The 12671-nt window shown below is 36.8% G+C and overlaps 1 pseudogene; it reads right to left on the bottom strand.

Annotated features, from left to right (window-relative positions):
- LOC116405844 overlaps positions 1-12671 on the bottom strand; it is a 133422-nt pseudogene that overhangs the window by 34806 nt on the left and 85945 nt on the right.

Genomic DNA, 12671 nt, shown 5'->3' on the forward strand with positions numbered 1-12671 from the left:
GTGTTTTTTAGTGTGATGTGTTTTGTTTTCAAGTTCGTTAGTAGACGTATTACTTAATTGAAAATTTTGATACCATAGCCAGTGTAGGGGAAGATGAATGGAGGGTGCTATGAGACTAGTTAAGACTTATATGTATCCTAATTCTAGTAATATATAAAATTGAGAGAATTTCCTTTGATTTTCAGGAACAAGGATGAATAATCAATGAAAAAGGAATGAAAAGGTTTATCCATGCAAGCTTCAAACCAAAGTCATGGATGTCGATCCTTCCAGGGGAGTCCAAAGTTCCCCCCTTATTTTTCTCCATTTACTTTGATTTTCAAAAGCTTTTAGGACAGAAAAAGCAATTTTTTGAGTGGGTGTGGGTAATAGCTTGCTTAGCTTGCATGTTTAGTGTAAACTTGGGGGTTCAAATTTTGCCCAAATATCAAAATTTTTCAGAATTCTTTCCATACAATCATGAGCATTATACCTTCTTAGCTTAATTAGATCTTGCATAATAAGCATGATTGGCAACCCTTGAGCACTGAGCTCGGGTTTATGATGTGAAATTCTGAATTTTGATGAGTATATGTGCTGAAATTTGAGCATAAGCTGCTGTCTTTTTTGTTTTAAGCTCCTTTTAGCTATTTCTTATTGAGATGTGAATGCATGATTGAGAAAATGGTATGTGTGTTGTGAATGCTTGATTGAATGTATAATAAATAAGTGCATGGATACTTTTCTAGCTTTGTCTTCCTTTGTTGCTTTGTCGTGACTTACCTATGATGCACTTAGTCCAAACCTAGCCTAGATAAGAGTAAAAAAGGATAGGAGGCTCTCTTTAGAAAACTGGGATGGTTTTAACAAATTTGTCTTGTCAAACATGGGTTAGAAGCCTCTTGTCTAGCCACAATGAACTAAATCCCTTTAGAAAAGGGTCGACATTAACAAAACTTATTGTCACTTCAAAGGGAGCAATCAAACTTAATTAGTAACTAAATGTAGAACCATAGAAAGGTTAGCCCACCGATTCTAGCAAGGCCTAGTTACCACATTGCATACCAAAGAAAGAAAAGAGAGACTTGACAATGCAAAACATAAAACAGTAAGACAATCAAGAGCTATAAAAAAAATCAAACAACATATCCAATATACATTAGAAAAAGCCCATAAAAAATGGGGGAAAACTTCACTTTTGGCCTAACCAAAACCAGACTACCTACTCTTAGCGTTCTAAACATAGCATCGAGTTTGATGAGGGCTTTGAAAAGAGGAGGAATCCTCCCCGATCCACATTAGGGGAAAACAAGGCTTGTTGTCACTCCGAAGGGAGCAGTCAAACTTAGCATTGAGTTTGACGAGGGCTTTGAAAAGAGGAGGAATCCTCCCCGTTCCATAGTAGGGGGAAAACGAGGCTTGTTATGAGGATTTTCCCTTGGGAAATTATTATAAAAGTGACAAATGAAAATATTGATTGGTTTCTGAACCACTGTGGTGCCCTTGTTTGTTATTTTCCCTTATGTTGCTTTATGCTTGGTTTTCTAATTGATAATATCATCTTAAAGTGTTCTAATTGGTAGCACATATCTCTTAGTGTTAGTAATTTCTTACCTTTCTCTCTCTTACATATATAGGGGATATGTTGAGCATTTTCGCTAGCAAGGATTATGTACTTAACAAGGCCTTAGTGGATTAGAGAGTTAAGAAATTTGCATATGCTTGCATCCAGACTGTACACCATAATAGGTAATTAGTTTTTTCCATTTCAACATTCCTTATTAAAAACTTGTCCTTTTTAACGTTTTGAATGGAAAAACAGATGTTTGATCTATCATTGTTGATTTTGTTGGCTTTCTATGCTATGATCCTTTAATTGTATATGATATATTTCTTTTGTTGAAAAGTGATATATTTCTTAGATTTTGTTCAGATATATATAATTGACATAAAGGTTTTTTTACCTTCAGCTAACGAATTCAGACTAATTTTATTTATATATATGATAAGTTGTCTTTATTTTTCCTCTGAATTATTCTTACTTGATGTTGTTCTTGATAGAAACCAATTGAGGAATCAACTTTTGGCTGCACCTGTGAACTTTAACACACCTGCAACTCTATTGTTAGACACAATTATTTTCTTATTACAACCTGAACTCCCATGGGTTTGTAAAATTGTTGGTTACTTCCTGGAAAGAAATGCATATGCGTTGATTAGGGATATCACTTTGACAGGGAAGGTATAAATGTACTTCCTTTTTCTTCTACTTGCAAGTGGTTTTTTTTATTGACATTCTGTTTTACCGTGGATTATCCTCTGCAGGTGTTTTCAGAGAACTAATTCACACTCAAACTATTGCAGGAAAGTGCAGATTCACATTCCAAGAGTTCATTGGCTTCTCTAGAACATCTGCTGTCTCTTTTGAGTTCTCATGTTGGTAAGAAGCCATGTTGTTGCCCACGTGTTGATCCCAATTGGAGTTTCTCCTCTCAAATTCTTACTCTTCCTTTACTGTGGCGGACATTCACATTTCACACCTCTCTCTACCCAATGGACAAAGTTGCATGTGTCATCCTCTACTAGGTTTGTGTACCTTGCTGTTTGGATATAATGGCGTTAGTAATGGTTTAAAGGTCATGTTTTCTCAATAACGAGAAACATAACATGCATGTACTTCATTTAAAAAAGAAAAAAAACTCTATAGATTTTTTTTGAAAAGATCTTTTTAAGTACAACTTGGTGTGGGACATAAAAAATTATGACTATTCTAGCATACAGAATGGAGTTAGTTCCAGTACTCTGGAGTTTTATTAAAAAGTGCCACGAGAATAAAAAATGGTCATCCTTTTCAGAGAAATTGGCATATTTATCAGGAGATGCACCTGGTTGGCTATTACCTTTGGCTGTTTTTTGTCCTGTGTACAAGTAAGATTATCTTCTTTATTCCTGTTCCTCTACTTTTGAATTTCGCTTTAATTCCTCATCTGATGTTATATAATTATATGGTATGTTATAAGATTCGGCATGTCCTGATCACTTCTTTCCTTATCAATCAGGCACATGCTCATAATAATTGACAATGAGGAGTTTTATGAGCAGGAGAAGCCACTATCGTTAAAGGACATCAGATGCCTGATCGTTATTTTAAGACAGGTGAGCTCTTTAATTCCATCATATGTCCAAAAAGATACCCATACCCTCCCACTCAAGACACTTAAGTAATTGCTCAGAGAAATAACAAAATACTTGGCCCCACTCTAACAAACACATTCCTAAGGGCCCACACAAATAGAAAAATACCAACTAACTCTCAATCATTCTTTCTTCTTCCTATTCTTGTCTCTACGGGAATACACGTTTACTATGGGAGGTCTATCATTATCCGCCCCCCAAAGAGCCACCTTGTCCTCAAGGTGGAATTCAGGAAACTGTTGTTGAATAAGAGCAGCTTGTTCCCATGTTGCACTTTCAAGTGTCCCCTCACTCCAACGGATCAAAACTTCTAAGTTGTCCTCCTTTTCTATTGTTTTGCGAACTCCCAATACTTCTACCGGAGACACTTGCATAGACAAATCAGCAGCCAAATCTTTTGGAATTGGGAATAATGGCCTGTTTGAACTCACGACCTTGCGAAGAACAGAAACATGAAAGATGGGTGTATAAGCGATTCCTTGGGAAAGGCCAAACGGTATGCAACGAAACCAATTCGTGCCACGATCATAAATGGACCAATGAATCTTGGGGCCAATTTGGGGTGCTTAAAACGGCTGAGAGAGGACTGTTGGTAAGGGCGTAACTTCACATAAACCCAATCATGAACCTTAAACAGAACCTCCTGTCTTTTAGCATTAGCATATTTGACCATTCGCTGCTGTGCTTTCAGTAAATTGGCCTTCAAAACACCCAAAATTTCATCTCTTTCTTTCATCAAATGGTCTACTTCATTCACCCGACTCGAGCCCTTCACATACGGTAATATAGAGGGGGGTGGTCGCCCATAGAGGGCCTCGAAGGGGGTCATCAATATGGCTGTACGGACTGTTGTATTATAGCTCAATTCAACCCAAGCTAGCCATTTAACGCACTGTTTAGGTGTGGCTGGGAACCGAATGTTCTCGATCATGTCCAGTGCTGAACCTCCCGATGGACTGCAAGGATCAAGGGTTAAGGTTGGTTTTTCTATTTTTGTTGGTTAGAGTTCGTGTTCTGTTTTTTTTTTTTTTACTTTGAGTTAAATCCTTTGTATTTGAAGAAATTAAAGTTATGGGATGTGATGCATGTTGGCAGGGAGCTGATTCCTTAAAAGTTGGTTAGTGTTCTTTTTCTGTTTTTTTTTTTTTTTACCTTGAGCTAGTTACATTGTTTTTGAAGAAATGAAAGTTATGGGATGTGATGCATGTTGGTTGGTAGGGAGCTGAATCCTTTCTTAGGAACGTTTTGGGGAGCATGGAGGATGTTTATTTGAGTTGGAAGCCTGCTGCAAAATCTGTTTTGGAGTTTGTTCGATCTGTCCATGATGATACAAATTTGTTATGATCATATTGCATTTTGAAGTTTTGGGGTATTTTTCTTCCATTTCTTTTCTTCTTCCAATTTCTGCTTATCTTTTTATTCTTTCTTCTGTATATTATTTTCTAATGGTCACTTGTTGTGCAATGTCTTTCTTTTAAGTGATTGGCTACTTTATAAAGAGAAGAACAAAGTGAACTATGTTATCTTTCTACTCTTTCTACCCCATTGCCGTAAAGAAGCAAGAAAACAACTAACAGGCAGATCAATCTGCTTAAACATTCAATTGGCCATTTAGTCTTTTGGGTTTTAACATTCTGCCATTCTTGTCGTTGCTCTTAAATCTCCTCACAATCTCTTTGTTAAATCCCTGTAAACCGAACCCCATGTCTTCCCTTTTCTCCCCATCGGCCACAATTTTTCCCACTCCCCAAACAAAATCGTTTCAACCTTATTTTTCTTCACCACCCATTTCCAAAATTATCATTTCCCTCTGAAATCCTTTGTCGATGCCGAAACCTGCTGCTAGGAATCCATTGTTCTCGATCTTGTCGAGTGCCGAACCTTCCAATCCACTGCAAGGATCAAGGATCAAGGGTTAAGGTTTATTTTTTAGTTATTGTTCTGTTTTTTTCTGTTTTGATTTCATTGCATTGTTTTTGAATAATTTAAAGTTATGGGTTGTGATGATCCTTTCTTAGAAACGATTTCCCAGTCCTGGAGGCTGCTTATGTTAGTCAGAATCACACTGTAAAATCCATTTTGGAGCTTGTTCGATCTATTGATGGTGATACTAATTGGTTATGATCCTATTGCACTTGCAACTTTTAGGGTATTTTTCTTCCATTTCTTTTCTACTTCCAATTTCAATTTCAATTTCTGCAAATTTTTTAGTTTTTCATATGTATATTGTTTTCCAATGGTCATTTGTTGTGTGGTGTCTTTCTTGTAAGTCATTGGTTACTTTGTAAAGAGAAACACATTATGCACTATGTCATCGTTCTACTCTTTCTGCAACATTTCCATAAAATAGCAAGAAAACAGCTAGCAGGCAGATCAAACTTCCTTAAACATTCAATTGGCCATTTCGCCATTTTGGATTTAACATTCTGCATTTGTGTCGTTACCCTTAAATCTCCTCACATCTCTTTGTTCTTCCAACAATCGTTAAGAAAAATTCCTGTAAACCGAACCCCATGTATTCCCTTTTCTCCTCACTCGCCAGAATTTTCCCCACTCTCCAAACAAAATCATTTCAGCCTTATTTTTGTTCACTACCCATTTCCAAAAATTTCATTTCCCTCTGAAAATCTTTGTCGATGGCCAAACCTGTGGCTGGGAACCGAATGTTCTCGATCATGTCCAGTGCTGAACCTCTCGATGGACTGCAAGGATCAAGGGTTAAGGTTGGTTTTTCTATTTTTGTTGGTTAGAGTTCGTGTTCTGTTTTTTTTTTTTACTTTAAGTTAAATCCTTTGTATTTGAAGAAATTAAAGTTATGGGATGTGATGCATGTTGGCAGGGAGCTGATTCCTTAGAAGTTGGTTAGTGTTCTTGTTCTGTTTTTTTTTTTTACCTTGAGTTAGTTACATTGTTTATGAAGAAATGAAAGTTATGGGATGTGATGCATGTTGGTTGGTAGGGAGCTGAATCCTTTCTTAGGAACGTTTTGGGGAGCATGGAGGCTGTTTATTTGAGTCGGAAGCCCGCTGCAAAATCTGTTTTGGAGTTTGTTCGATTTGTCCATGATGATACAAATTTGTTATGATCATACTGCATTTTGAAGTTTTGGGGTATTTTTCTTCCATTTCTTTTCTTCTTCCAATTTCCGCTTATCTTTTTATTCTTTCTTCTGTTTATTATTTTCTAATGGTCACTTGTTGTGCAATATCTTTCTTTTAAGTCATTGGCTACTTGTTGTGAAATGGTGTCACTTCTTAGGAAAGTTTTGGGGAGCATGGAGGCTGTTTATTTGAGTCGGAAGCCCACTGCAAAATCTGTTTTGGAGTTTGTTCGATCTGTCCATGATGATACAAATTTGTTATGATCATATTGCATTTTGAAGTTTTGGGTATTTTTCTTCCATTTCTTTTCTACTTCCAATTTCTGCTTATTTTTTATTCTTTCGTATGTATATTATTTTTTAATGGTCACTTGTTGTGCAGTGCCTTTCTTTTAAGTCATTGGCTACTTTGTACAGAGAAGAACAAAGTGAACTATGTTATCGTTCTACTCTTTCTACCCCATTTTTGTAAAGAGGCAAGAAAACACCTAACAGGCATATCAATTTGCTTAAACATTCAATTGGCCATTTAGTCTTTTGGGATTTAACATTGTGCCATTCTTGTCGTTGCCCTTAAATCTCCTCACAAACTCTTTGTTCTTCCAACAATCATTGAGAAAGATCCCTAGAATCGGAGCCCCATGTCTTTCCTTTTCTCCACGCTGGCCAGAATTTTGCCCACTCTCGAAACAAAATCTTTCAAACCTTATTTTTCTTTACAACCCATTTCCAAAAAATTCATTTCGCTTTTTGGAAAATCATCGTCTATGCCGAAACCTGCATCTTGGAACTGATTGTTCTCGATCAAGTCCAGTGCTGAACCCCCGAATGGACTGCAAGGATCACGGGTGAAGGTTTATTTCTTTCTTATCGTTGGTTAGAGTTTTTGTTTTGTATTGTGTACTGCCTTGACTTAATTCCATTATTTTTGAAGAATTTAAAGTTATGGGTTTTGATGATCCTTTCTTAGGAACGTTTTGGCAAGACTGTACACTGCCTATCTGAGTCGGAATCCCACTGCAATGTCCATTTTGGAGCTTATTCGATCAGTTCATGTTGATACAAATTTTTTATGATCATAATGCATTTGGAAATTTTGGGGTATTGTTCTTCGTTCCATTTTTTTTTCTACTTCCAATTTCATTTTTAATTTCTGCATATTTTTTATTCTTTCTTATGTATATTGTTTTCTAATGCTCATATGTGGTGCAATGTCTTTCTTTTAAGTCATTGGTTATTTGGTGAATAGGAAAACAAAGGGAACTATGTCATCGTTCTACTGTTTCTACGACATTTCCATAAAGAAGCAAGCCAGATCAAACATTCTGCCATTCTTTTGGTTGCCCTTAAATCTCCTCACAACCTCTTTGTTCTTCCAACAATCATTAAGAAAAATCCCTGTAAACCGAACCCCATGTCTTCCCTTTTCTCCCCACCGGCCGGAATTTTTCCCACTCTCCACACAAAATCCTCTCAACCTTATTTTTCTTGACTACCCATTTCCAAAATTTTCATTTCCTTGGAAATTCTTTGTCGATACCGAAACCTGCAGCTGGGAATCGATTGTTGTCAATCATGTCCCCGGTGCTGAACCTCCCAATGGACTGCAAGGATCAACGGTTAAGGTTTATTCTTTTGTTATCGTTGGTTTGACTTCTTGTTCTGCTTTTTTCTGCTTTGATTTAATTGCATTGGTTTTGAAGAATTTAACGTTATGGGTTGTGATGCATGTTGATAGCAAGCTGAATCCTTTATTAGGAATGTTTTGGTGAGCATGGAGTCAGTTTATCCGAGTCGAAATCCCACTGCAAAATCTGTTTTGGGGCTTGTTCGATCTGTTCATCATGATACAATTTGTTGAGATCATATCGCTTTTAGAACTTTTGGGGTATTTTTCTTCCTCCCATTTCTTCTACTTCCAACTTCATTTTTATTTTATGGATTGATCATTCAATTTCAGCAAACCCACTGGTTATGGTCAAAAGCATATTTAAGTTGAAGATATAATATTACATTTACCTCGTAAGTTTTTGGATGAATTGGTGATTTAACATGGTCTAGAGTGGATAGTTTAGGAGGCTGTTAGGCCACCATTGTTGCAGGGTCCCCTTCTAAAGCGATCTGAAACAGTAAACTAACGCATTGCAACTCTTTCTGTCTTTCCTTTTGTTTTGAATTGATGGTTACTGCTTAATTGCGCTGCCTTTAGGTCTTCCATTTAAATCGTTCTGACTGTTTTAGTGATATTTGAAGACTTAATTAAATCACCTAGAAGTACTTATTAAGATTAGGACGTCGGGATTTGTGATTTCAAGGAGATTAGAAATGTGAGAAATGCCCATGTTCGTGATCTAACTGTCGGCATATTTGTGTTTATGAATATGGCCGTCGATGTGATAGTATTCTCAGACTGTTTTGTAGTGCGCATATGCAGAATTGTGGTCACATTTGATCAGCCTTCTATTTTCTGCGTTTCTGTTCTTAGACAGCATTTTTTATGGCAATGAGCCTTCATTGTAGCAAATCTGATTTTCTCTATTACAATGTTTGCAGTTGAGGAAATGGAATGAGCTATGGGTAGTTTTGGACCCAACAACAGGGAAAATGGAGTAACCATACGTCCCATTTACACTGTTTTTGGTCCTTCCTTGCTTGGTTCAATGTAGTAATATGTTGGTGGAAACAGCTCATTTCTAATGCTGCTGCCGATGGTGATGGGGTCAATGGACCTCTGCCAAGAGTGTTCATATCACAAATTGTTGTGGATTAGTTGAGTAAATAAACTCAGGTGCGTTTCACCGAATTCTCGATATGCAGAAATCTGAATATATTTTTTCCTTCTGAAATTTGGCTACAAGCTGTATCTTGGTGCTGCAGTAAGTGTATTGTTAGCGATGTAGTAGGCATAAGGTGGGAATAGGATGCATTTTGTGTTTTATCCATTTAAGTTTTTGGTTTATGCAACAAAACCTTAGCTTGAATTACAACTTCATATCATTTTTCCTACTGCATTCAGTACATAATCAGAAGATACACTGAATGTTCTTGCATTGGGAAGAAGCATGCTGCTTTGGCTGGTTCTCTGGGTTCCTTCACATGGGAAAAGCCTTTGCATTCAGAGTTTGAGCAATTAGCAAGGCTTTTAATCTCCCATGACTCTGAAACTTATGTTATTTAGGTCACCATATTATCGTGGAGAATGAACCAAATTTCATTTCTGAATTGTGATTTCACCAAGAATTTGAAAACAAAAATGCATATTGTTTTCTTTCTGATTATTTTTTATTGCGTATTATTTTTTATTGGTCATTTACCTCCCACAGATGACATGAATAGCGCCAAACAACTACAAAGAGAACTGCCACACTCCTATAATTGCTGCTAACCTACCTAACTAAGAATATACGACAATCTCGAAAATGTGCCAATGAGAGACATCATCAGATCCAGAGATCAAGTTTGCCAAGAACTACTCATAGTAGAATTTGCAAATATGTGGTGCAAACTGAGCCAAGAATAGACAACTCCAACCTTTTTGGAATAGACGTGGTTATCAACCTTTTGACTCTCTTCTTCTTTTCTTTCCTGACTTGGATTCACTGCCCTGATCATTGGATGAATTTAGTGACTTTCCCTTTGGGTTCTCCATTGTTTTCCCAGAAGTTGATGAATGCTTCACATCTCCACTTTCTTTTTCTTTTGCTTTTGAAGATGTGAACTTAACCTTGGTGGAGAGATTGGTATTATTAGACTTATCGCCTGTTTTGGTAGACTTGCCTTTTGAAACAGGAGTTTTTGGGGTTTCTTGTTTGGACTTCCCCGTCTTCGATACATCTTGCTTGTTGGACTTTGCAACAGCGGCAGGTGTGGATGTCTCATCGTCCTTAGATTTGCTAGTCTTGTTGGATTCGGCATCATCATTCTTCGACTTGCCAGCGATTTTTGGACCTGTGCTACCAAGTTTACTTCCAATTTCAAGAGTGCCTTGATCCTTTGATTTACTTCCAATTTTTGGAGGCTGGTTTCAGCACAGGTGTGGTTTCCTTTTTATCATCATCACCTGACAATCTTTTCACGTTTTTTCCAGAAATAGATTTAGCTGATCCCTTCTTTCTCTTGACCTCTGATTGTTTTAAAGAACTCCCCCCACTCTTGCTGGTTCCATCACCCTTCCTAACAGACTGCTTCAATGTCTTAGTTTCAAAATCACTTGTAGTGTCATTAGTTTACATTTACATTTACGTTGAAGATATAATATTACATTTACGTCATTAGTTTTTGGATGAATTGGTGATTTAACATGCTCTAGAGTGGATAGTTTAGGAGGTCTGTTAGACCACCATTGTTATTTTACTTATAATAGAAGAAAGGAAAGTAAGGCACGTTAGTAATCAACACAGTTACTTATTCAAAAGGATGACAGTTATCTAAAACAGGAAGTTAAATGGATGAGAGGGAGATGGGAAAGGGCAGGCAGTTTTTAGTAAAAGGAAGGGCCTGCCAGAATTGTTCTGGTTTTAATTGTAGTATTTTGAATTGTGTTTATTTCTGTTTTGGATTAGGAGGGTTTCTTTGCTTGTTGTTTGTAATTTCTCTGTAATTTTCTTTCTATTGCAACTTTAAGTCTCAAATATCAATATAATAGAAACAGTACATAAGTGTTCTATCAAGGTTGTATGTTCAGAAGTGAGTAGATAGTTGAGGAAGTCCTATGTTCAAAAGTGAGTAGTTTAGGAGGGTCCTATGTTCAAAAGTTTGCTGGTGTGTATCTTTGTTGGCTCAACATGTTTTGAATACATTTTAGGTTAGATTGAGTTTGTTGCACTTGGTTGTCATTTTTGGTCTTGAAATGCTTTTTTCAACCTTTTTGGTAGATTATGAGTTACGAACTTACACTTAGGATTTGCTAGGTCGTTTTGAAAACTCAAGTAATACCTAGACACGTTTTGAGCACGTTTTAGGTTGGTTTGAAACTAAGTTTGTTGCACTTACACACTTGGTTGCCATTTAGGGTCTTGTAGTGCTTTTTTCACACTATTTGAACTTTTTTCGTAAGTTATGAGTTATGAATCTACAAGTAAGCTGTTTTAGGTCGTTTTGAAAGTTCAAGTGAAACTTAGACACGTTTTGAACTCGTTTTAGGTTGGTTTGAAACTAAGTTTAAAACACATTTGATTGACATGTTGGGTCTTGAAGTACTTTTTTCACACATTTTGAAATTTTGGTAGGTTGTGAGTTACAAACTTACACTTAAGCATTGCTTGGTCGTTTTGAAAATTCAAGTGATACTTACACACGTTTTGAATACATTTTAGGTTAGATTGAGTTTGTTGCACTTACACACATGGTTGTCATTTTTGGTCTTGAAATGCTTTTTTCAACCTTTTTGGTAGATTATGAGTTACGAACTTACACTTAGGATTTGCTAGGTCGTTTTGAAAACTCAAGTAATACCTAGACACGTTTTGAGCACGTTTTAGGTTGGTTTGAATTAAGTTTGTTGCACTTACACACTTGGTTGCCATTTTGGGTCTTGTAGTGCTTTTTTCACAATGTTTGAACTTTTTTCGTAGGTTATGAGTTACGAACCTACACGTAAGCTGTTTTAGGTCGTTTTGAAAGTTCAAGTGAAACTTAGACACGTTTTGAGCATGTTTTAGGTCGTTTTGAGTAAATGGTATGTATGTTGTGATTGTTTGATTGCATGTATGATACCTTATTGAGATGTGAATGCTTGATTGAGAAGCTGATAGAACACCAAGTAATGGTTCTTATTTGTTCATTATGCAACCAAACTATTACAGAATACAATACTCAAACCAGTCTTGAAAACACAGAACAAATAAGTACTATTACAGACAATAACCAAGTACAAAATAAAACATTCAAACATCAAAAGTAGTTTACGATAATGGAAAACACTTTCTAAGATTAAAGTAACTGAACAACTTCTGTAATTCTGCTCTCCAGAAAATACAGCCCCTCCACTTCCAGAAACTGATTAACCAACCCCCATCTTTCCTTCCATCTCTCCCTTTTAACCTCCCCCTGTAACTAACTGTTGTCCCCACTAAGGTGGTTTCCACTTCCTCCAATTCCATCACCTGTGCACGTGCAATTCCACTTGTCTTTCTTCTGCTATATTGTATTGCAATTGGTGGTCTATCATTACTCTCCCTCTCCAAAGACACCTTGTTCACAAGGTGGGAAATGAGGAAGCTTTTGTGTAACATCATCACAATTCTCCCATGTAGCCTCATGAGGTGGTATTCCTTTCCAACTAACAAGCACTTCCCATCTTTCCTTCCATATAGTTCGGTAAATGTCATTCCTCCCTCCATAGCTCAACATTTGGTCAAGAAACCGTAATCAGATGGTGTCCATGTCTCCATCATGT

The sequence above is a fragment of the Cucumis sativus genome, unplaced genomic scaffold, assembly GCF_000004075.3.
Source record: "Cucumis sativus cultivar 9930 unplaced genomic scaffold, Cucumber_9930_V3 scaffold38, whole genome shotgun sequence".
In the NCBI taxonomy this organism is placed as follows: Eukaryota; Viridiplantae; Streptophyta; class Magnoliopsida; order Cucurbitales; family Cucurbitaceae; genus Cucumis; species Cucumis sativus.